The sequence below is a fragment of the Dama dama genome, chromosome 2 (genome assembly GCF_033118175.1).
Source record: "Dama dama isolate Ldn47 chromosome 2, ASM3311817v1, whole genome shotgun sequence".
Lineage (NCBI taxonomy): Eukaryota > Metazoa > Chordata > Mammalia > Artiodactyla > Cervidae > Dama > Dama dama.
The window spans coordinates 36,972,525-36,996,768 of NC_083682.1; positions in this window are offsets into that span (position 1 = coordinate 36,972,525).

A 24,244-nucleotide genomic window follows, 5' to 3' on the forward strand; every position below is an offset into this window, starting at 1 on the left:
ATGGCAAATAGATGGGGAAATGATGGAAACAATGACAGACTTGTTTTCTTGGGATCCAAAAATCACTGCAGATGGTGATTGCAGCCATAAAATTAAAAGATGCTTGCTCCTTGGAAGAAGAGCTATAACAAACCCAGACAGTGTGTAAAAATTCAGAGACAAAGCTTTGCCAACAAATGTTGATATAGTCAAAGCTATGGTTTTTCCAGTAGTCACGTACGGATGTGAGAGTTGGACCATAAAGAAGGCTGAGTGCTGAAAAACTGATGCTTTTGAACTGTGGTGTTGAAGAAAACTTTTGAGAGTCCCTTGGATTGCAAGGAGACCAAGCTAGTCAATCCTAAAGGAAATCAACCCTGAATATTCACTGGAAGGACTGATGCTCTAGCTGAAGCTCCAATACTTTGGGCACCTGCTGTGAAGAGTCAACTCATTGGAAAAGACCTTGATGCTGAGAAAGATTTAAGGCAGGAGGAGAAGGGGACAACAGAAGGTCAGATGTTTGGATGGCATCACTGACTCAACAGATATGCATTTGAGTAAACTCCACAAGATGGTAAAGGACAGGGAAGCCTGGCGAGCTACAGTCCATGGGGTCGCAGAGTCAAACATGACTGAGCGACTGAACAACACTTTCAATTCAGATAGATGTCAAGTCTATTGATTCTGCCCTTTTTTACCCATTGGTCTCTGCCAGGCATCTTTCCTGGAACCTGTAAGATTTTATTTCAACTATCATTACATGCACCTACATTTTCTTACACCCCTTTCTATTATTCAAAAGCTTTCACTATGGGTACCTACTAAAACTTATTTTGTATTGTCATTAATTTTCTAAAAGTAAATGAATCATTAGTTCTGTTTAATATCTCATATTCCTGATTTAGCTAAATGCTTTCCTTTGGTTTATAACTTTTTCTCTTCTCTCTCCCATTTCACTGGTAGTTAGATCCATTAGACTGATGGACTTAGGTTTTTTTGCAAGAATAACTCATACCTTATAAGTATACTGTATACCTTCTATACATAATGTTTGGAAGCATATCATCCTTGTTTATTTTAGAGGTCTTAAGCAGAAGATATTAAGAGGAGGAGGCAAGAATACACAGAACTGTACAAAAAAGATCTTCAAGACCCAGATAATCACGATGGTGTGATCACTCACCTAGAGCCAGACATCCTGGAATGTGAAGTCAAATGAGCCTTAGGAAGCATCACTATGAACAAAGCTTAATGGAGGTGATGGAATTCCAGTTGAGCTATTTCAAATCCTAAATGAGGATGCTGTGAAAGTGCTGTACCCAATATGCCAGCAAATTTGGAAAACTCAGCAGTGACCACAGGACCAGAAAAGGTCAGTTTTCATTCCAATCCCAAAGAAAGGCAATGCCAAATAATGCTCAAACTACTGCACAATTGTACTCATCTCACATGCTAGTAAAGTAATGCTCAAAATCCTCCAAGCCAGGCTTCAATAGTACATGAACCATGAACTTCAGATGTTCAAGCTGGTTTTAGAAAAGGCAGAGGAACCAGAGATCAAATTGCCAACATCCACTGGATCATCAAAAAAGCAAGAGAGTTCCAGAAAAGCATCTATTCCTGCTTTATTGACTATGCCAAAGCCTTTGACTGTGTGATCACAATCAACTGTGGAAAATTCTGAAAGAGATGGGAATACCAGACCACCTGACCTGCCTCTTGAGAAACCTGTATGCAGGTCAGGAAGCAACAGTTAGAACTGGACATGGAGCAACAGGCTGGTTCCAAATAGGAAAAGGAATACATCAAGGTTGTATATCGTCACCCTGCTTATATAACTTATATGCAGAGTGCATCATGAGAAACGCTGGTCTGGATGAAGCACAAGCTGGAATCAAGATTGCCGGGAGAAATATCAATAACCTCAGATATGCAGATGACACCACCCTTATGGCAGAAAGCAAAGAGGAACTAAAGAGCCTCTTGATGAAAGTGAAAGAGGAAAGTGAAAAGCTGGACTTAAAGCTTAACATTCAGAAAACTAAGGTCATGGCATCTGGTCCCATCACTTCATGACAAATAGATGGGGAAACAATGAAAACACTGACAGACTTTATTTGGGAGGGCGGGCTTCAAAATCACTGCAGATGGTGATTGCAGCCATGAAATTAAAAGATGCTTATTCCTTGGCAGGAAAGTTATGGCCAACCTAGACAGCATATTAAAAAGCAGAGACATTACTTTACCAACAAAGGTCCATCTAGTCAAGGCTATGGTTTTTCCGGTAGTCATGTATGGATGGGAGAGTTGGCCTATAAAGAAAGCTGAGCGCCGAAGAATTGATCCTTTTGAACTATGGTGTTGGAGAAGACTCTTGAGAGTCCCTTGGACTGCAAGAAAATCCAACCTGTCCATCCTAAAGGAGATCAGTCCTGAATGTTCATTGAAAGGACTGATGTTGAAGCTGAAACTCCAATACTTTGGCCACCTGGTGCGAAAAGCTGACTCATATGAAAAGACCCTGATGCTGGGAAAGATCGAAGGCAGGAGGAGAAGGGGATGACAGAGGATGAGATGGTTGGATGGCATCACCAACTCAATGGACATGAATTTGGGTAAGCTCTGGAAGTTGGTGATGGATAGGGAAGCCTGGTGTGCTGCAGTCTGTGAGGTCGCAAAGAGTCAGACACGACTGAGCGACTGAACTGAACCGAACTGAAGACTAATTACTTGGCTCAGGCTTTGTGAGTGTGATCTATGCATTATAACATTTACTTCACATATTGGTTTTGATACTCCTTGTTAATCTTTGCATAAAATTGCTCTTTCCCATTGGGGATTTCAAATGGCAATTTTCTCAATTAATCATTTATTAGCAATAGTTGTTCTACAAATTAGAATATTTTCTCCTCACCTTTTCATTTGCTGTATATTCCATCAGAAATAGTTTTTTTACTACAATTAGATAGGGACCTGCTAAATGTAGCTAGGGCTGATACACAGGAATCACTTGGACCACTTACATAATGGTCTTTTTAGTCTCCCAGTTCAAAGAGTAGTACTTATGCTGAAAAGTGAAAACAACAGTCAAAGTAGCTTCACTGTATCATAAAATCACAACTCCTAGTCCTTCCTCTGTGTCTTTACTCACACTGGAACCCCTTCTCCTGCTTTCTTTCTGTGCCCAGGTGTTTAAGATCTTGTCAAAATGTGAATATATTCCCTCAGAGTGGGGAGTAAGGTAATCTGTTATGATTGTCAGTGATTAATATTTTATCCTTCATTGGCAAGTAAATAGCAAGTCTTAGTCGATCAAAGTATACAAAATGGTTAAGTTTTGACCAGGAGGAGAGAGACCATTCTGAATAACTGAAATTATAGTCAGGGTAATCACTGCAATAATAACCTTAAGATAACATTTACAAACTATGTCTATGTTCCAGATTCTGGTATAAGCATATTACAGACATTAATTTATTGGGTTGGCCCAAAATTTTGTTCAGTTAGTGAACACACTGTTCAATAAAGCTCTTGGTAACAATGAATAATGTGTCTTTTATTTTTACTTAAAACCTAATGAACTTTTGGTCAACTCAATATTTAATCACAAAGACTCTGTGAAGTAAGTTTGATTATAATCCACAATGAAGGGTGAAGACAGAGGTCCTATAACTAGTGGTAGAGCTGGGAAGACGCAGACAGTGGGGAGTTCTGAGCATTCAGCCACAGTCTAGGATCCCCACCCAATCATCTAATAGAAGAAGGAAACTGGAGGCAGTAAAGATGAAAGTAACTTCTCTTTCAGCTAAATTTAACTTTTGGCCAATTTAACAAACCTGCCACCAAAGCCTAGACCGTTAGCTAAAAGAAGACTGGACAATTTTTCTCCTCGAGAGAGCTCTTATAAGCTGAGGTTCAGGGAGGGGACGTTACTTGTCACTGAGAGCTGGATCGGTGCCAGAACCAGAACACAGCTGCAGCGAGTCCCCAGGCTTTGTTCTTTGTACTTTCTACACTCTTGTACCCACTTTCCCAACTTTTGACATGCAATTTCCCTGTCACTCTTCTCCAGTTCTTCTAATTAAGATTTATAATTCCAATGACTAGTATGGTAGGAAGAACAAGTCAATTAAGGCTAAGCAGACTCATATAAGTCTAGGCAGATTCATATCATAAGGCTAAGCAGATTCATGGAGAATGGCATGGCAATCCACTCCAGTATTCTTGCCTGGAGAACCCCAAGGATGGAGGGGCCTGGTGGGCTATGATCCATGGGGCTGCAAAGAGTCAGACATGACTGAAGCAACTTAGCACACACAGACTCATATTTGTAAGCCACACACGCAACCTTCTCGGATGTCCCTTTTCTCATCCAGACACAATGAGTTCCACTGGAGGGTTATGAGATTTTAAGGTGTCTATATGGCTAGCATCTAGTTGGAACTCAATTAATGCTTTTTAACTTATCCCTTCAAATCTCAAGTTTTTCAATGAAATGAAAATTCTAACAACATATCCTCAGATAATTCCTAAAGTGAGAGAGAGACAGACCTGAAGCATGATATTTATTCTCTCCTGATCCCCGCTTAATATCTTTTGCATCTGGGAAGACGTATGTTCCTGTCATTACCTGTATCTTATTATCCAGACTCATCTTTTGAAACGTCTTGGTGTTTATCTACCAGGAGAATTCCTTAACGCATGATACATTCATTGATGTCAAGTCTGCCATCCTAGTTTTGATTTGTAAATTGCTCCTTTATTTTCTTTGGAAGAGTTTAAGAACAGTAACAAAAAGTGTCCTTCCTCAATTTGATTTTGTCATGAAATAAAGTTCCATGCAAAATTCTAATTTGCTGAGGAAGATGATTTGACTTAAGGAGCCAAACTAGCTCCCTTTCTGCCCAGTGCTTAGATCTGAAGCAGCCCCCCAACCCTGGGCCAGGCACTCATGACAGGCACTCATGACACATCACAAATTACTTGTGAACCAGTTCATCACTCTTGTTCCAGTCACTTCAGCCTGTTCTCCTTCTCCAAGCTTTGGGTCTGTTTGTTCTCCTTACACTCAGCACTATTTCCCCAACTACATGTGACCTTGCCTTCTTATTTGCCCACATTTCACGTTCTGCCTTGAATGGCAGTGTAGACAAGCCATTTTAATGCCTTTGCTTGGGACATTTCAATTGAAGCAGAAAAAATAATGCATTTATGTAAAATTAACATAGATGAACTGAATTTCTTAGAGATCATTGCCCATGACACCTAGTTGCAGACCTCAGTTATATTTCATTTATCTCCTCTCCTAATTTGGAATGCCCTTCCTTCGTTCCTTTTTATTTACCTCACCAAAATTACTCATCACTGAAGGTTAGGATGAATAATATCTTCTACAAAACCTTCCCCAAATTTCCCTACTCCTACAGAGTGTATTAGGTAACCCACCTTTATACTTCATTAACATCTTGTTCATAATTATATTATGGAATGTAACATAATTCATTGTAATTATGCTTTCATATAATTAACATAATAGTCATCACATTTCTTACACTAGACTGTGAACTCATTCAGGATAGAGACTTATTCTTTTTCACACCCTTCCATTTTTACCACATGACCCCGCACAAAGCAAATACTCAATTTATCAACTTGGCTCAACTCTGATGAAAGGCTCATATGGAGAACTGGGACAACAGGAAGGAGGTCCACAAATACACCAAATGGAAAGAGAGATTTCCAAACTATGCAAAAACATTACTTGATTGAAAAATAAAACTTAAGAGAATGCTGGACATGTCTCATTTTCTTCATCTGTAAAATAGTTATAGTGATGAATACCTTATACCCATGTTAATGAGATTAAGTAAAACATAAGAAAGTAGAGTATGTGGCACAGAGTAAGCGCTCTGTGGTAGAAAATAACTGCAAACTGTTGAAGCTAGAATTTCTCCTATAATTTGTATTAAAACAGATAAAAATAGAAAACAAAAGTTGATATCTTTAAAATATATAAAAGTTTTATGAGGCTATTTTATTTCCATTTTACAGCTTTACTGAGCTATAACTGATATACAACATTATATAAGTTTAAGATGTACATGATGATTTGATACATGGATATATTGCAAAATGATTAACACACTAAAGTTACTTAACTCCTCCATTACTTTGCATAGTTACCGCGTGTGTGTGTGTGTTGAAAATATTAAAGATCTACTCTTTATGGTTGAATAATATTCTGTTGTATGTATGTATGTGTATAGCACATTTTATATATGCCTTCATCCATCAATGGACACTGATGTTGTTTTTAACTTTTGACTATTGTGAATAATGCTGCAGTGAACATGGGTGTGCAGCTATCTCTTCAAGATCTTGATTTCACATCCTTTGGATATTCACTGAGAAGTGGAATTGTTAGATTATATGGTAGTTCTATTTTTAGCTTTTGAGAAACCCTTATACTGTTTGAAAGGTGATATTTCTTGATCAAAAATTTATTTAACATATTTTGATCACCTATTTTGTAATCAACCATTTCTATGGGTGAAACTACTACACAAATCACATGATCTAATCTGTATCTCCTCAATGAATTCCTAACCTGAGCTCCAGAATCATTCATTTCCTTCCAGATATCTAAAGGTAACTAAAGCCATGACCAAGAGGGAATTTATCATTTTCTCTAAAATATTTCCTACTGTAGTATTCATCTCGGTAGTAACATCAATAAATCACTGAGACCCAGACTCTTCTCATGTATATCCTTTGTGTCCAATTATCCTTCAGACCTTACCTTTTTAATATTCATTAATTCCAACAAGTAATTAAATTCTTGTGCAAAGAACTATATTAGGCATTAAGTCTACAGTCGTGGTCAAAATAAATAAATCTAACAGATTTTACCTTCTGGAAATCTTGATAGGTGAGTTAAATGCATGCATATATATACATAAATGCATATATTCTGTTAGGGGTGAATGGCAATGAAGAAAAATAAATTAAGGTTAAAGGGTGGAGAAAACTGGAGAAAGTTGCTGTTTGAGCCAAGTGGCCAAAGAATTGCTCTCTGCTAAAATAACATTTGACTGCTATGAGCTACTAGTAGCTGGTGTCTGACTCTCTGTGACCCCATGGACTATAGCCCACCAGGCTCCTCTGTCCTTGGGGATTCTCCAGGCAAGATTCTCCAGGCAAGAATACTGGAGTGGGTTGCCATGCCCTCCTCCAGCAGATCTTCCCAACCCAGGGATCGAACCCAGGTGTCCCACATTGCAGGCAGATTCTTTACCATCTGAGCCAACCAAGGAAGCCCAAGAACACTGGAGTGGGTAGCCTATCCCTTCTCCAGGGGATCTTCCTGACCTAGGAATCGAACTGGAGTCTCCTGCATTGCAGGTGGATTCTTACCAGCTGAGCTCCCAGGGAAGCCCTAACATTTGATAGAGACCTAAATGAATTGAGAAGGAAAGCCAGTATGGCTAGAACAAGTGGGTTGAAGGGAAATGGCACTCAATGAAATCAGAGGGGTAATGGCGACTAGTTTATGGGAGCTTTATGAACCATGGTCAAGACTTAGAAACTTTTGTGACATAGCTGACAACAAGGATCCTGAGCTGACTTAAATTTTAAAAGAATCTCTCCTGTTCTAAGCTCTTTTTGAGGCTAACTTCTATATCAAATGTCCAACCTGAGAGTGAGCATCTTCACTTGAATATCTAATAGTAATAATACACTTAACTCTTGATTTCCTATACTCCATACTGTTTTCTTCCTCATTATTCTCTACTTCATGCAAAAGCATATGGTTACTCAACACTCAAACCAGAAATCATCCTTAATCCCTATATTCTCCTCCCCCTAAATCCCAGTATCAGCAAATCATGTTAATGCCACCTCCAAGATGAATCACAAATCTGAATATTTCTACTCCTTTCCTAGGTTTAAAGTCACCATAATTGCCAAAACTACTGCCTATTACTACAGCCTCTTGTCTTATCTCCCTGCTCTCTTGTCCACTTATGATTCATTATCCACACAGGAAGAATTATCTTTATAAAATGTATATTGGATCATGTCATTTCCTTGCTTAAAACTGCTTGGCAAGGTTTTCTATTGAACTTAATATCGAACTTCTCTTCGACTAACCAGGTCCTGTATGTCTCAGTTTCAAAAAGCACCTTTCAAATAAGGTGCTACTATAACAAGTACCTAACAATTTGGTAGTGGTTTTGGGCTTCCCTGGTGGCTCAGACGGTAAAGAAGCCACATGCAGTGCAGAAGATCTGGGTTCGATCCCTGGGTTGGAAAGATCCCCTGGAGGAGGGCATGGCAACCCACTCCAGTATTCTTGCCTGGAGAATCCCCACGGACAGAGGAGCCTGGCCTGCTATAGTCCATAGGGTACCAAAGAGTCAGACACAACTGAGCGACCAAGCATAGCACATGTTTGGAATTCAGCAATGGGCAGATGGTGGAAGCTATTTAGCATCCTTTAATATGACTGTTGGTAGTAACACAGATTTTAAAGACAGTGGCAATGAGGGCTCAGAAGAAATGAGGCTAGAACGTAAAGCCTGTTGAGTCTTAGAGAATAACTGAATAGTCATAAATAGACTGTTCACAGAAATATGAACACTAAAGAAGATACTGCCAGGGACTCAGACGGAAATTCAGTTCAGTTCAGTCGCTCAGTCGTGTCCGACTCTTTGCGACCCCACAGACTGCAGCACGCCAGGCTTCCCTGTCCATCACCAACTCCCAGAGCTTACTCAAACTCATATCCATCACATCAGTGACACCATCCAACTATCTCATCCTCTGCAGTGATTTTGGAGCCAGGAAAATATGGTGGAGGAATAGGAAGGGGAGACCACCTTCTCTCCCACAAATTCATCAAAAGATCATTTGAGTGCTGAGCAACTTCCACAAAACAACTTCTGAACACTGGTGGAGGACATCAGGCACCCAGAAAGGCAGCCCATTCTCTTTGAAAGGAGGTAGGGCAAAATGTAAAAGACAAAAAGAGAAACAAAAGAATTAGGGACAGAGACCAGAAGGAAATTAGGGACTTGTTATTAGAAATTGGAGGAAAAGGATCCTTGTTATCAACTGGAAAAATAAAAAAACCCTCAGTATTTCCTACAGTTATGTGGAAAGCAGAACTTACAAGCATATGTGCTGGTTCTGAGTTTCAGATCATTGAGAGGAGAGTATTTCAAGGCTCTTGCAGAGATAATATTCACTTCCCACTTGTACTCTGAATATGTTCCACAGGACCATTTTCTGCTTTTTACCACTGAATATTGTTTGACATCTGTACCTTGGTGCCTAATTTAGTCTCTCCACATTCCATATCATGGAGAATCTACTGAATCTAGAAAACAAGGGAAAGTGGAATTGCAAAGTAATTCATATTGGCTCCTTTACTTATGAGCCTTAAGTAAAAGCAAGAAACAATAAAACACACCATTTTTGTATTTGTCAGACTTCTTACCCGTGGATGACAGACAACACTAGATCTCATATTAAAGGATGCTAAATAGCCTACAGAATCCTAAAACAGGCCGAAAAAGGAACACACTTTGATATCTAGCTGATGAGGTTTCACAGCAAATTGGTGAAGATGCAGCTGCAAGTTGCAGCCTGGTTTCTTCTTGCCACCCAATGTAAAATGTGAAGTCAGAGATATAAATTGAGAGAAAGAGTGCTGAGCAAAAAGGAACCAGCTCCAGATGATCTGAAAATCTCTCAGCCTATCCAGATTTCAAAAGATGTCAAAATTAGTAGATTCATTGTCAGGGAAACATGCTCTGGGGAGAAAATCAAGGATGTGTCTGGATATTTTGGTAGTGTGGTGGTTTGAAATCCTCAAAGCCCAGAGTATTCAATCACACAGAGAGCTCTTTAAAGAAATTAAGCATGTGACTCATGGATCTCCTCAGCATCTAATAAGAAGCTATGAAAAAACAGAGGGCTATTCAGGAAATACTTATGGAAGAGCCTCTTGTCTAATGAACAAATCCCTGAGCCATACATGAAAGACACACAAGGCTTTTGAGAGTATTCTACCAGCAGAAATAGTGCCATCTTAGACTGAAAGGACAGAGAAGAATGAAATGAAAAAAGGTTGTTAGATTCTCTACAAACATAAAACATGCTGATGAACCTACTCAAGTGCAAATATTTACTAACTTTTGTGAAAAAATGATTACTTAGAGGGCAGAGCCAGCAGCCCAGAAGACAAAACTGCCAGGTCCAGAGAATAGAGCTATGGGCCAAGAGTTTGTGATAAAATTTAGTACAGCAGAAACAGGAATCGAATACCAAGTCAAGAACTGAAATGATTTTATGCATTCATTTGTCCAGTATCAGATTCCTTCTTCTCTTAGAAAGGAAGTTCCATGAGAATCAAAGACCTTGCAGGTCTTATTCATTGCTATATCTCCAGGATCTAGAACAATGTTTAATATATTGTATTATTAAAAATATTTGTCAAATAAATGAATTATATATTAACAAGTTGCATATTCATCATGTAGCTAAAGTTCCATGCAATTCCCAGATCTAATACTCAGCATATTTCCTCATTTTTATAAAGTATAGCAAAAGGTACCACTAATATAGGAATACATATGAAACTAAATAATTTAAGAGAAATAAGTCATGTGCAGGTGTTAATATTTAACCATAAAAAAGTACAAGTGTATTTTTGATATACTTTACAATGATCTGGACACACTAGTGTGCTACAACACCAAATTTTAGTGAAATCTAAATCTCACATCTGAGTTGATCTCAAAAGTCATGGGCTTTCTGTAGTCGTTACCTATCATTGAACCAACTATTTCAACAGAAAGAAAAAGGTTTTTGACAGAACTCTGCTTTTGCTCAAAAATCCTGATGGCATTTACTGTTGAGCTGTGGCCTTCCTTGCAGATTTTATCAGAGGCAAGTTTAAAGGTTGGTGTGTCCCATTGTAAAAGAACCCAGAGGTAATCTGGAAGTTGGATCATTTTAAAACTCTGTATAACTTCCACACAATGCAATTAAACTGGGTTCTCCTAAACCCAATTTTATTTTCCAAATCCAGTAGCTCCCTCTGTGGACCATTGTTGAAATCTGCTGCTACAGTTTTGTTCACTGAAATCATACCAGCTGATACCAAAACCAAGCCCAAGAGTCATGTATATATTTTTTCTATAAACATTGGTTTATATAAAAGGACTCAAAATACACCTGAGACAAGGGTTGAGTCTCAAATGGCATGTTCATCCCTGGAGAAAATCATTTGACTGTGAAAAATAATCTAACTGAATATTCCATTAATTTATGATGTGCATGATACAATTTACTAAGTAGGTTGAGAAAAGTGAACTTTAATAAGGAACTGGTTTTGATTTCTGATTGTATTTTGGATCACTCAGACTTCTTCACCAGGAACAGAAAAAATGAACAGAAATAAGCATTAGCAGGTATTTAGAAAGGTTTCTTACTAGCATTCTCAGATACTTTCATACTAATTCTTATCGTTATTGTTCCTATTCTTTGAAAAGTGCTCATTGAGTACCTATCAAGTATCCTGGACTTAGAAATTCCAGATTAAAACCCAAGAAGACTAGACTTTCTTTATCCTCTATCTCTCAATGGCATCACTGTATTCAGCAATAAATCCTCACTAAAATTCCAGTAGAAAGAAAAAGGAGTTCCTCTCAGACATAGATTTAAATTACAGACAACACAACGATGGTTCTTGTGTTGATTATCTATGGCTATGTGACAAACTGCTTCCACATTTAAAACAGTAAACACTTATTATCTCATTTCTTTTCTGTGGTTCAGAGATCCAGATGTGACTTAAATGAGCACTCTGACTCACAGTCTCTCATAAGACTGCAGTCAACTTGTTCACAACTTGCCCACCTGACTAGAGCAAGCCCAAACCCCCTTGGTAGGTATAAGTCTGCAATAGCTATTGAGTGGAGAAATCAATTCCATACCACAAAAGCTTCTCTATGAGACAACCCACAACACAGAAGCTATTTCCCTCAAGAGTAAACAGGCAAAAGAAAAACATGTACATGTACAATGGAAATCACAGTCTCTTTGCAACTTAATGTCTGAGGTGACATCCTATCACTTTCACATTATTCTGTGTATTAGAATAGGTCCAGTCCACACTCAGAGGAAGAGTTTTACACCAGGTCATGAATAACAAGAGGTAGGAATCATTGGAGAGCACTATAGAGACTGCCTACCACACAATCCTACTCAGATATTTGAGATTCTCATATTATGATGATTCATTTTACATGTCAACTTGATTCAGTGATAGTGACTAGCTGTCAAACAAGCACTAGTCTAGAGGTTGCTGTAAAGGTACTTTTAAAATGTGATTAACATTTACAATTTTTTGACTTTAAGTAAAGCAGATTACCCACCCCCCACCCCACATAAGATATATAGGCCTCATCCAATCTGCTGATGGCCTTGAGAGCAAAGATAGAGAAAAAAGGAATTGTGCAACCAGCCTGTGCCATAGAAACCCTGCCTGAATTTCCAGCTTTCAGACTCAAAATTGTAATATCAACTCTCACCTGAATCATCAGCCTATTGTTGCCTTGCCCTACAGACTTTTGACTTAGCAGACTCCATGATTACTGCAACTAACTTACTAAAAATATCTTTCTTTCTCTATCATCCCCTCCATCCTTCTCTCTCTCTGCCTTCCTCTCTCTTTCCCGAGTATATGGACACAAAAGTCATACATACACACATATAGATATGTACACATATATATACATCCCATTGGTTCTGTTTCTCTGTAGGGCCATGACTAATACATATGCAATATTAAAATAATAGCACCTCATCCAATTATCACTCAAGGTTCTTGAGAAGCTGAAACATAGTAATATAGTATTAAAAGAATATTGACTTTGGATTCAGTGACACAGACCTGTGCTCAAAATCTAGCTCTCTACATAAACGTCTCTTGACCTTGCACAAACTATTTATTCTTCCTGAATTTGTATAATGCCCTGAAATAAAGATAATGGTACTTACACTGTAGAATGAAAATGAAATCATACAGGAAAAAGACAGCTTGGATATAAGTCACTTGACCAAAATTAGTTATAAACGTTTTGTGTTACCAAATGTAAACTACATAACTAATATTTTAATATAACTATTGTTACTATTATCATCACAGTTTGCCATACTCAAATAGTAAAGACACCACGTGGATAAAAGAAGTTAACATCAGTTCTCTTTTCACTGTTTATGAGTTTCCTACCAACTGGAAACAAAGAAACAAAAAAATAACAGCAAACAGGGCATTTACAGGTAGAAGGAATAAATCACAGTTTAAAACAGTCAGTTAATCAGCTCATTTTCCTTGAAATCAATATGTTCTCACATTTGCCAGTGTGTTAATTATTGTGGCAGGGTTTTTCAAAGTTGCTTAGTAAATTTAGCCACATTTCAGCCCAGATGTGTGTTTGCCATAATATGTTTTATATGTAAATATTGACAATATTCCTTTGTGGACTTTTGGCTGTGTAATGATTCTGTTCAGTTTAACAGAGTATTTGGTCATTTTCCAGAGTGGATGTAAGCATTAGCTTGTAAATCATGACACGGTGTGACAAAAATCATAGATTGGGCAGAGAAGTGAGATGAAAAGTTCTTCACTTAGTCTGTTTAACAATGGTGAACATTCTACTTGGAGAATATATTCATGATCCTGCCTTAATGAGTATAGACTCCAAGTCTTCTATTTGGTATCTGTTGTCCATTAATACACAGGATTCTTTATATTGTCCTCAGCATTTCTGGTAGTATACACGTATGGAAGATCAATGCAGTATTGCATGGTGCAAACTGCAGTGTGTTGAGGCTCAAACAAGGATTGTACTAGTTTTCTGCTTGTAATCATGTGATTTTGAAGAAGTCATTTAACCTCTCAGAGCTTTAGTTTTCTCATCTATATAGTGAGCCAGTTGGAAGACAATTCTTCCATGAGGCTAATTAAGGATATTATAAAATTTCAAATTCTTCCCTTTGGGTAAAATAGGAATTTTGTTTACATTCCAAAACAAATGATATTACTCCTTGCATCATTTATCTGTAAGTCAATAATGACTCTAAGTTGAACAACGAATGGTTGTTTTTTTTTTAAGCCAACTCTCAAGTTGGACTCTAGCAAAGCTCCAAGGAAATGAAAAACTAGACATTTAAATGTAAAGGATGAATATAAAGGATGAATCAGGAAAATGCCAAATAAATTAACAGGTAATACAGTTCAATAATAAAGTATATATTTATCAATAATTATTTTATCATTATCATTAATAGCTGATTCATCTCAAGACTAAAATAATTTAATTAAGGTATCTTCATTTGCTCTTCCATCTCCCCTTATGGCAGTGAGGTTTTCTTTTCATTTTTTTAATTGAAGTATAGTTGATGTACAATATTATACATGTTTCAGGTGAACAACATAGTGATTCACAATTTTTAAAAGCTACATTCCACTTATAGTTATTATAAAATATTTGCTCTATCCCCTATGCTGTACAATATGTAACTTATTTATTTTATAAATAGTAGTTTGTGCCTCTCCATCTCAGACCCCTATCTTGGCCCTTCCCTCTTTCCTCCTCCCACTGGATATATGAAATGACTGGATGAAAACAAATAAGAAGAGAGTCTTCAGTCTCACACTCAAGAACTGGAACTAAACAGAACTCTGTTTGAGGACTATCCTTCTTCTCCATCAGCTGTCATAGAGACCAGAGTGTGGCTAGAAGGCAGCTGCTGCGGCAACATCAGAGGTGCAGGAGACAAAGGACTCAGCAGAAACATACAGTCTTGAAACGCAAATCTGACAATGTGAAGCATGGGATAAAAATCCATATAAACGTATTAAAAAATGCTGTATTGGAATGATTTCCAAAACATGTTTCATAACTAATTAGTCTTAAGAACTAAAAAAAAAAAAGACAAAAATGTATTAGAAAGTCTCAGTCCCATTAAGCCTCTCAGGGCATCAATTGAACATAATCCACAGCAGCTTAAAAATCTCCTGTAAAATTGAGATTTTTTTCCTGCCTTCTCACATACTACCCCAGACATAGTATGTGTCTTCTTTCCCTAGATAAAGAAACCATCCTCAATATTCTGATGCAGAGTATCCATCATGAAAAAGGATTAAAGCTTATCATAGGTGTATCCAGGGATATCTCCAAAAAACATTGGTAATATTACCAGGTAGACTCTAACCACTTGCTGGACCACTAAAAGGTTAATATACACCTTGAAGTTTGCAGAGGGAGAGGGGAAGGGAGGGAGGAAAAGGGGCAAGAAAAATAGAGGGGAAAAAAATAGAGGAAGGGAAGGGAAGAAGAAACGGAGTGGGAAGGAAGAGAGGAGAGAAGAAAAGGAGGGGTGGAAGGGAGAAAAATGAAGAAAATGCAAGTTATATTTTCTGTATGTCTTGCCTTCCATACAGTCAGCACAAATGGGCAGTAAGCCCATAGGGCCTTGAATATTCATTCTTTCTGTTCTAGACACCAGACTATGTCACCGAGTCAAGTCAGCTCTACTGTTGGCATTCAACCTCATAAATCACGAATGGCCAAACAAGAGGAGAGAGGCTTGGATGTCTCCCAGCTTAGGGGTGTTCTGTAATAGAGATCCCCAGAGACTCCTGATTTGAGACTGCACTTTTCTTCTCTAATATAAAGTGAGACTTCTCTATTTGGCTCTGGTTTTTCTGGTGTATACTTATTTGGCAGGAAACTAAAATGGGAGGCAGTAAGAGGTACAGAATTTTGGCACCAAATCTTCATCCTGTACCTTTAAAATATCACTCAAACTTCCATAATACTGTCAAGAGACACTTATTATATATCTTTTTTTAACCTTGTATTATAGATGTTTATAAAAAGAGACTTAGTCTAAATACTAAGGTTGCTTCTTGCTACTATACTGGGCTTCAGTGAGCCCTACAACTAGATGCTGACATTTAAAAGTGAATTAATTACAATTAAATATATTTCCTGAATATGCCCAATCCTCTGTACAACTCGTTTACATTATTAACAGTAAACAGTGTCTCTAGGATGTTATTCAACCTTGTAGGCAGAATGGTAGGTGCTTCTGACTCAATCCTTTGCTTACATTCTTCAAAATAATAGGCAAATCAGTTGTCTCTTAATTTTAAATGTAAAATACAAACAACAACAATATTATACTAATTTGTTTAATGTTTTAGAGTAGTCATTCCCAATCACTAGGCAAAAGACAAATGACTATCAAATTTTCAAATACTGAAAATTGAATTTTCAAATATTCAACCTATTAAAGGAGAAAAAATAAAACCAGAACAAGGTGGTTTCCATTTTGGGTTAGGATGCAGAAGACTGAGAGACCTTTTCTCATATTATAATAATAAGGAAACACTGAATAAGATAGAAAAAAAAATCAGTGTTTGTTTTTTATTATACCATTAGAGCAATGATGTTAAAAAGTATAAATGAACTAAATTCCATAAATGTATAATCCCTTTCAAGGGAATTCTTTACATTGTATATAGGGAACACGCTGATATAAGGAGAAACTTTTAATGGCAATGCATAGGTCAGCATGTTATATATGAAATCTAAGGAGTTCCAGATTCAAAAAATCTACACGTGATTACAAATTATTTCCCAAGGGGCCATGACCAAATGCACGGTGGCATATCAAACACTAAGAAAGATCAGAAGGGAGAGAGAGAAATCACCCAAGGCTTAGAAATTCATGAGCAAAGTTAAAGAGCAAAGAGCCCTTCAGCAGCCAGCAGAGCGGCAGGTGAACGGTACAGCAGACAGAACCACAGTCTTCCTGACGTTTATATCCCAAGCCCTGCTAATGTGGGAATCCTGAAAATGCCTCCGAAACATGTATAATCAGTAATGAACCACAGCTTATTAAAGTTGGAACTCATCCCAGACTCCGCTCGGTATTAGATTGGATCAAAGGAATTAGCCCTTTAACCTAGCAGCCTCAAAGAGAAAAGGGAAATCCTTTATCTGGAAGTAAATATTAGATACTTCCATCTCTATCATTTATTTTTAAATCATGTCTGGCATACAATTAGAATAATGAGACATAAAAAGAAGGAAAATGTGACCCAAAATCAGTATAAAATACTGTGAGTAGAAGCATAATCACAGATGAACCATATATTGAAATTAGCAGAAAAGGACTTTAAAATCAGTATTATACACACATTAATAGATTTACCAAGAGGTGGACCAAAATACATGAACACATAAGGAATTTCACTGGAGACATAATAACCTTAAAATAAATAAAAATTTTGATAAATGCAAGAAAACTAGAATTTGAAACACCTGGGACCTGCTACAACAAACATTAAAAACAGCCCATGTCCTAGCCAGATTAACATGAAATCCCACTTTAAGAGCCTATTTACCTCAGTTTATATACACAATACATAACATATGGTTATCAACAAAAAATTGCAAAGCAAGCATAAAAACACATGACACAAAGAACTAGAATCAAATAGGACACACATGTTGCGAAAATCAGGCAGGGAATTTTAACTATGATAAATATATTAAAAGGTCAAAAGTAAAAGGTAGAAAACATACAAGTCTAGACAGGTGGTGCAATTTGAGAAATGAGAACTATAAGAAAGAATCAAGAGGAAATTCAACAAATCAAAACCAGTGTTCTAACAAAAGTGAAGAATGCCTTTCACGGTCTCATCATTATACTGGATAAGGCAGAAGAAAGAGTTAGTGAGCATGAAGATAGGTCAATGGAAACTCAGACAAAGAGAATGGATTAAAGAAAAAAAAAGAGGACATTCAAAACTCAAGAGACCATTTCAAATAGTTTAACTTATATATAACTGGAATACCAGAAGGGCAAGAAAGAGATAAAGGAGAATCCTTTTTGGAGAAAAAATTACTGATAATTTGAAAAGCATTGAGACATTCTATGACAGATTCAGGAAGCTCGGAAAACACTAAGTATAAAAGAATGCCAATGAAAACTGTACTTAGTCATATCATATTCCAACTGCAGAAAACCAAAAACAATAAGAAAATACTGAAAGAAAGCAGGAAGAGGACCAAAAAAAGGACTTATAGAGGATCAACAAAAAGAATTACAGTAGAAATCTCACAAGGATCCATTCAAGCAAGAGGAGATAAATGAAACATTGAAGGTGGTATAAGAAAAAATATCAATCTAGAATTCAATATCCAAAAAGTTAATCTTCAAATTGAAAGAGAATGGCTTTCTCAAAGAAGAATGAGAAATCCATCACCAGAATGCCTGTTGAATAAGAAATGTTAAACAGAGTACTTCAGAGAAAAGGAAAATAAAATAGACCATAATTTAAGGCCCATATAAAGAAAGAAAAAGAATCAAGGAATAAATGTAAAATAAAATATTTTATTTTCCCTTTCTTAACGTAAAGGTAACAGTTAAAACTAATAATAATAACAATGAATTACTGGGTAATTACAGCACACAAATAAGTGAAATTAAGGACAGCAGTGTCATAAAGCATGGGAAGGAGGAATTCAGAATTCATTGCACAAACTACCTTCATGACTATTCACATGATGTGGTATGATGTTATTTAAAGGTAAACTTACATTAGTTAAAAATATATACTGCAAAATCCACAGCAAACGCCAAGAAAAAAACTTAAAAGTAATCATTCATATACTAAGAGAAGACAGAAAATGAAATTATATAAAATACTTAATTGCAATCAGAGAAGGCAGGATAAAAAAGGCAAAAATGATTTTTTAGAAATAATTAACATAATAAAAATAAAGCAGCCACACAGATGGTAGATATTAACTACATCAGTAATCTAATTAAATATGAATGGCCTAAATTAACCAATTAAAAGAGATTATCAGAGTGGAAAAAATAAAGCAAGACCTACCTGGATTCTGTGTACTTTAAATGGTAAGATTCAGATAGAGTAAGGAGGCAAACTATGCTAACAGTAATTAAAAGGAAGCTGGAATACCTATATTAATTTCAGATAAAACAGGCTTGAAAATGAAGAAAAATATTAGAGATAGACACATTATGTAATGATAGAAAGATTAATCACCCAAAAGACATTGAAGTACTAACCATGTAAGTACCTAACAACAGAGCCTCAAAAATGCTATAGAACCAAAAGGAAAAATAGACAAATCCACTATTACAGTTGGATACTTCAACACCCTTCTCTCAGTAACTGATATATCAAGCAGGCAGAAAAGCAGTAATACTATAGCTGACTTGAACAGAAACAATCAATTTGATCTAATTTATATTCATGAAATGCTCATATTACTAGAACAAAATACACATTGTTCTCAAGCTCACATTGAACATTCACACCAAGATAGACCAAAACTCTGGACCATGAAACACACCTTGAAAAACTTAAGGAAATAAAACCATATAAATTATTTTTTGGATAATAATGGAACTAAAAGAGAAATCAATAACATAAATTAGCTGGCAAATCTGAAATACATAGAAATAAAACAGCACATTTTTGCTAAACTATGGGTGAAAGAAGTCTGAAGAGAAATTGTTAATATTTAAGTAAATTAAAATCAAAAGACAACATCAACATTTGTGCTTAGAGATCAATTCACAGCTTTATGTATACATATTAGAAAATAAGATCTAAAATCAGTTATCTGAACTTCAACCTGATGAAAATACAGAATAAAAAATTAAGCCTAAATAGCAAATAAATAAATAGCTAAATGAAACTGAAAAGGGGCGGGGGGCGGGATAGAAGCAAAGATATTACTTTGAAAAGATGCAAATTGATAAACTTCTAGCCATGCTAACCAAAGAGAGAACGAGAGAAAAGACACAAATCATCAATATGAGAAATAAAAGAGGGATAGTACTACTAATTCTATTGACATTTAAAGGATTCTGAAAGAAGGAATTCTATGAACAAACCTAGCAACATAGATTTTATGACTTGGAAGACTGGACAAATTATTTTAAAGACACAAACTACCAAAAATCATTCATGCAGAAATAATCTGAATAGTTTATAACTCTTAAATAAATTGAATGAGTTATAAATAAGTCTGCAAAAAAGAAAAGGCCAATCACCATCGCAGATAGTTCACTGATTAATTCTGCCATACATTTAAGGAAAAGGATGATAGCAATCCTCCACAATATCTTTCATAAAATAGAAGAGGAGGGAATATTTTTGAACTCATTCTATGAAGTCAGCATTACTCTAATGCTAAACCAAGGAAAAACACTGAAAAAAAAAAAAACAGAAAACTGCAGACTAATATCTCTCATGAACATAGATGTGAAAACCCTCAACAACATATTAGCAAATCAATTACAGAAAATTAAAAAGGAATTATATGCTTTAATAAGTGGGATTTTTTTTTCTAAAAGCTTTCAAACAAAAAAAAAGAAGGAAACTTCTTTGCTTGATAAAGAGTATCTACAACAACCCTACAGCTAACATTATATTTAGCAATGAGCACATGGATCTATTCCCATTATGAGTGGCAAAAGGACAAGGTACTCTCTCACCATTCTTATTTGACGCTGTATTGGAAGTCCTAACTAGTGCAATAAAACAAGAAGACAAAAAGAGAACTAAATATATACACAATTGAGAAGGGAGAAATGAAACCGTCTTTTTCTCACAGGTGACACCGTTACCTACATAGAAAATTCCAAAGAACTGACCAAAAAATTCTTGGAATTAAGCAAGCATAGCAAGTTTGCAGGATACAAGGGGAATATATGTAAGTCATTTGCTCATCTATATACCAGTTATGAACAAACGGGATTTTAAATTTAAAAAAGAGTACTACTTCAAAAAAGAGAAATACTTAGCTATAAATCTAATAAAATATATATCATCTAAGTGTGAAAACTAAAAAAAACCAATGAAAGAAATCAAAGATCTATATAAATGAAGAAACAGTCCATGTTCATGGATTGGACCTCAATATTGTTATATGTCAAATCATTCCAAAATGATCTGTAGAAGCAATGAAATCTCAATCAGACTCCCAGAAAGCTATGTTTATAGATACCTACAAACTAATGCTAAAGTTAGTACATAAAAGCAAGATATATAGAATTGCCAAAACATTGCTAAAGAACAAAAAGTTTGGAGGACTCATACTCCCTGATCTTAAGACAATTATAAAATCACAGTAATCAGACAGTGTGATATTGGCCAAAGAATATACAATGGTGCAGAATGGACATACATCAATAGTGCAGAATAGAGACACCAGAAGCAGATGCCCACAGGATTCTCCAGCCAAGAATAGTGGAGTGGGCATTCCCTTCTCCAGGGGATCTTCCCGATCCAGGGATGATACCCATGTCTCCTGCATTGATAGATGGATTCTTTACCATCGAAGCCACTAGGGAATCCCGAGAAGTAGACCCCACCACACAAGTATAATTATCTGATTCTTGGCATAGGATCAAAGGTAATTCAATATAGATAGTCTTCAAAAACTTGTTCTGAAGCAATTGGAAGTCCAACAAATAAACAAACAAAATCTCACAACCACAACAAAATGATACACACCTTGACATAAACCTTTCACTTTTCACAGTAACTGACTTAAAATGAATCACAAGTCTGTACGTAAAATTCAAAACTGTAAAATTTATAGATGAAAACATAGGAGAAAGTCTAGATAAATGGGTTTGGCAACGCATCTTCAGATATTAACATTAAAGTCACAATTCATTAAAAAATTACTAAGTTGCAATTTGTTAAAATTTAAGAATTCTCTGAAAAATATACACTTAAAATCAAAAGATAAATCATAGATATGAAGAAAATATTGGCAAAATGCGTATCTGATAAAGAACTGGCTTCCAAAATATACAAAGAACTTTTAAAACCCAGCAATAAGTGAGCAAACAACCCATTTAAAATGGACAAATGACCTGAAAATTACCTCAATGAAGAAAATAAATCTATGAAAAATAAGCACATTAAAAAAAATGCTCCACATCTGTCATCACTAGGGAAGTGCAAATTAAAATAACAATTTGATATCACTACACACCTATTAAAATGCCTAAAAATTTTTTACAAACTGACAATAGCAATTGCTAGTAAGTATGCAGAGAAGTCAGAGCTCTCAGTCATTGTCATGAGAATTCAAAATTGTTCAGCCACTTTGGAAGACGTTTTTCTAGTTTTTTAACAAAGTTAAACATAGTCTTACCTATGATCCAGCCATCACTCTCCTAGGCATCCACCTGACTCAAAACCATGTTCACACAAAATCCGGCATGTAAATCATTATAGCTGTTTTATCTATAACAGCCAAAAAATGGAAGCAATCAAGACGTCCTTTAATAGGTAAATGGGTAAACAAACTATAGTATATCTATACAATTGAATTTTATTCAGTAACAAAAAGAAATGAACTACCAAGCCACAAGATATGGAGAAAGAATTATATTCTAGCTGATAATGTGTTCTTACAGAAGTATGGATCACCAATTCTAATACCACTATAGATGAATACTGAATTGAATGCAGGTGGTGATATCCAGGCTCCTTAGTGCCATAGAAATTTAGATAAGCAAAAGAAGAGGCTAGAATTATCCATGTGGTAATAAATTAGAACTGGAGACATGAGTATGAACTCATGCTTAGCTTCATGTAGATAAACATGACTCTGTGTATAAATATTCATAGATACATCTGTATAAATAGTTTTATACACATGGGTCTGTTACTATACATATTTCCTTCCTGTGTCAGCTGTGTCTTTAGAGATACATATATAATGTCAAATATATATATATATATGTTTGTTTGTTACTATACATATATTTCCTTCCTATGTCAGCTAAGAGAGCTAGAAGCAGCAACACTCTAAAAACAGAAACATATCTATCAGTCAGCTCTTAGACTGTACTATCATTCTTCAATAAAAGGAACCAGAGGTATTTAAGGAACTGTTGCTTCTAGAATGTGGGGCAAAAATACACAAGATGAACTTGGAGCATCTTGTAGTGTCAATAAATGCTTAAAAATGTACATACACACACACAGTCACCCGTACAAGCATGTGGATATGTCAAAGGAACACAAGAATCAAGTATAAGAGCTGCTAGGTCTAATTATGGGCTTCCCTAGTGGCTCAGATGGTGAAGAATCTGCCTGCAATGCAGGGTACCCGGGTTTGATCCTTGGGCCGGGAAGATCCGCTGGAGAAGGAAACGGCAAGCCACTCCGATGTTCTCGCCTGGAGAATCCCATGGACACAAGAGCCTGGCGGGCTGCAGCTCATATCGCACAGTCAGACAAGACCGAAGCAACTTAGCACACACGCACACACAAACACACTGATCTAATTATGAAAAAAAATGCGGCGAATTTCAATTGACAGTTCTACAAAATACATCTCAAAACTTTCAATGTCATCAAAAGCAAGGGAAATCTGAGAAACGGTCACAGTCAAAGGGAGACTCGGAGACCTAATGACAAAATGTACGGTATCCTGGATAGGATCCAGGATCATAGAAAGGACATGTGGTAAAAACTAAGGAAATCTAAGTCAAGTATAGATGAGTTACAACATAGCAATACTGGCTCATCAACTGTAACAAATGAGCCATTCTAATGTAAGGTGTTAATAACAGAGAAAACTGGCTGTGGAGTGTTATGGGAATTTTCTGTACAAATTCACAAGTTTTCTATAAATCTAAAACTGTTGTAAAATCGAAAGTATTTAAAAAGGTAAATAAACTCCTGCAGCTCAATTCCAGAAAAATAAATGACCCAATCAAAAAATGGGCCAAAGAACTAAACAGACACTTCTCCAAAGAAGACATACAGATGGCTAACAAACACATGAAAAGATGCTCAACATCACTCATTATTAGAGAAATGCAAATCAAAACCACAATGAGGTACCATTACACGCCAGTCAGGATGGCTGCTATCCAAAAGTCTACAAGCAATAAATGCTGGAGAGGGTGTGGAGAAAAGGGAACCCTCTTACACTGTTGGTGGGAATGCAAACTAGTACAGCCGCTATGGAAAACAGTGTGGAGATTTCTTAAAAAACTGGACATAGAACTGCCATATGACCCAGCAATCCCACTTCTGGGCATACACACTGAGGAAACCAGATCTGAAAGAGACACGTGCACCCCAATGTTCATCGCAGCACTGTTTATA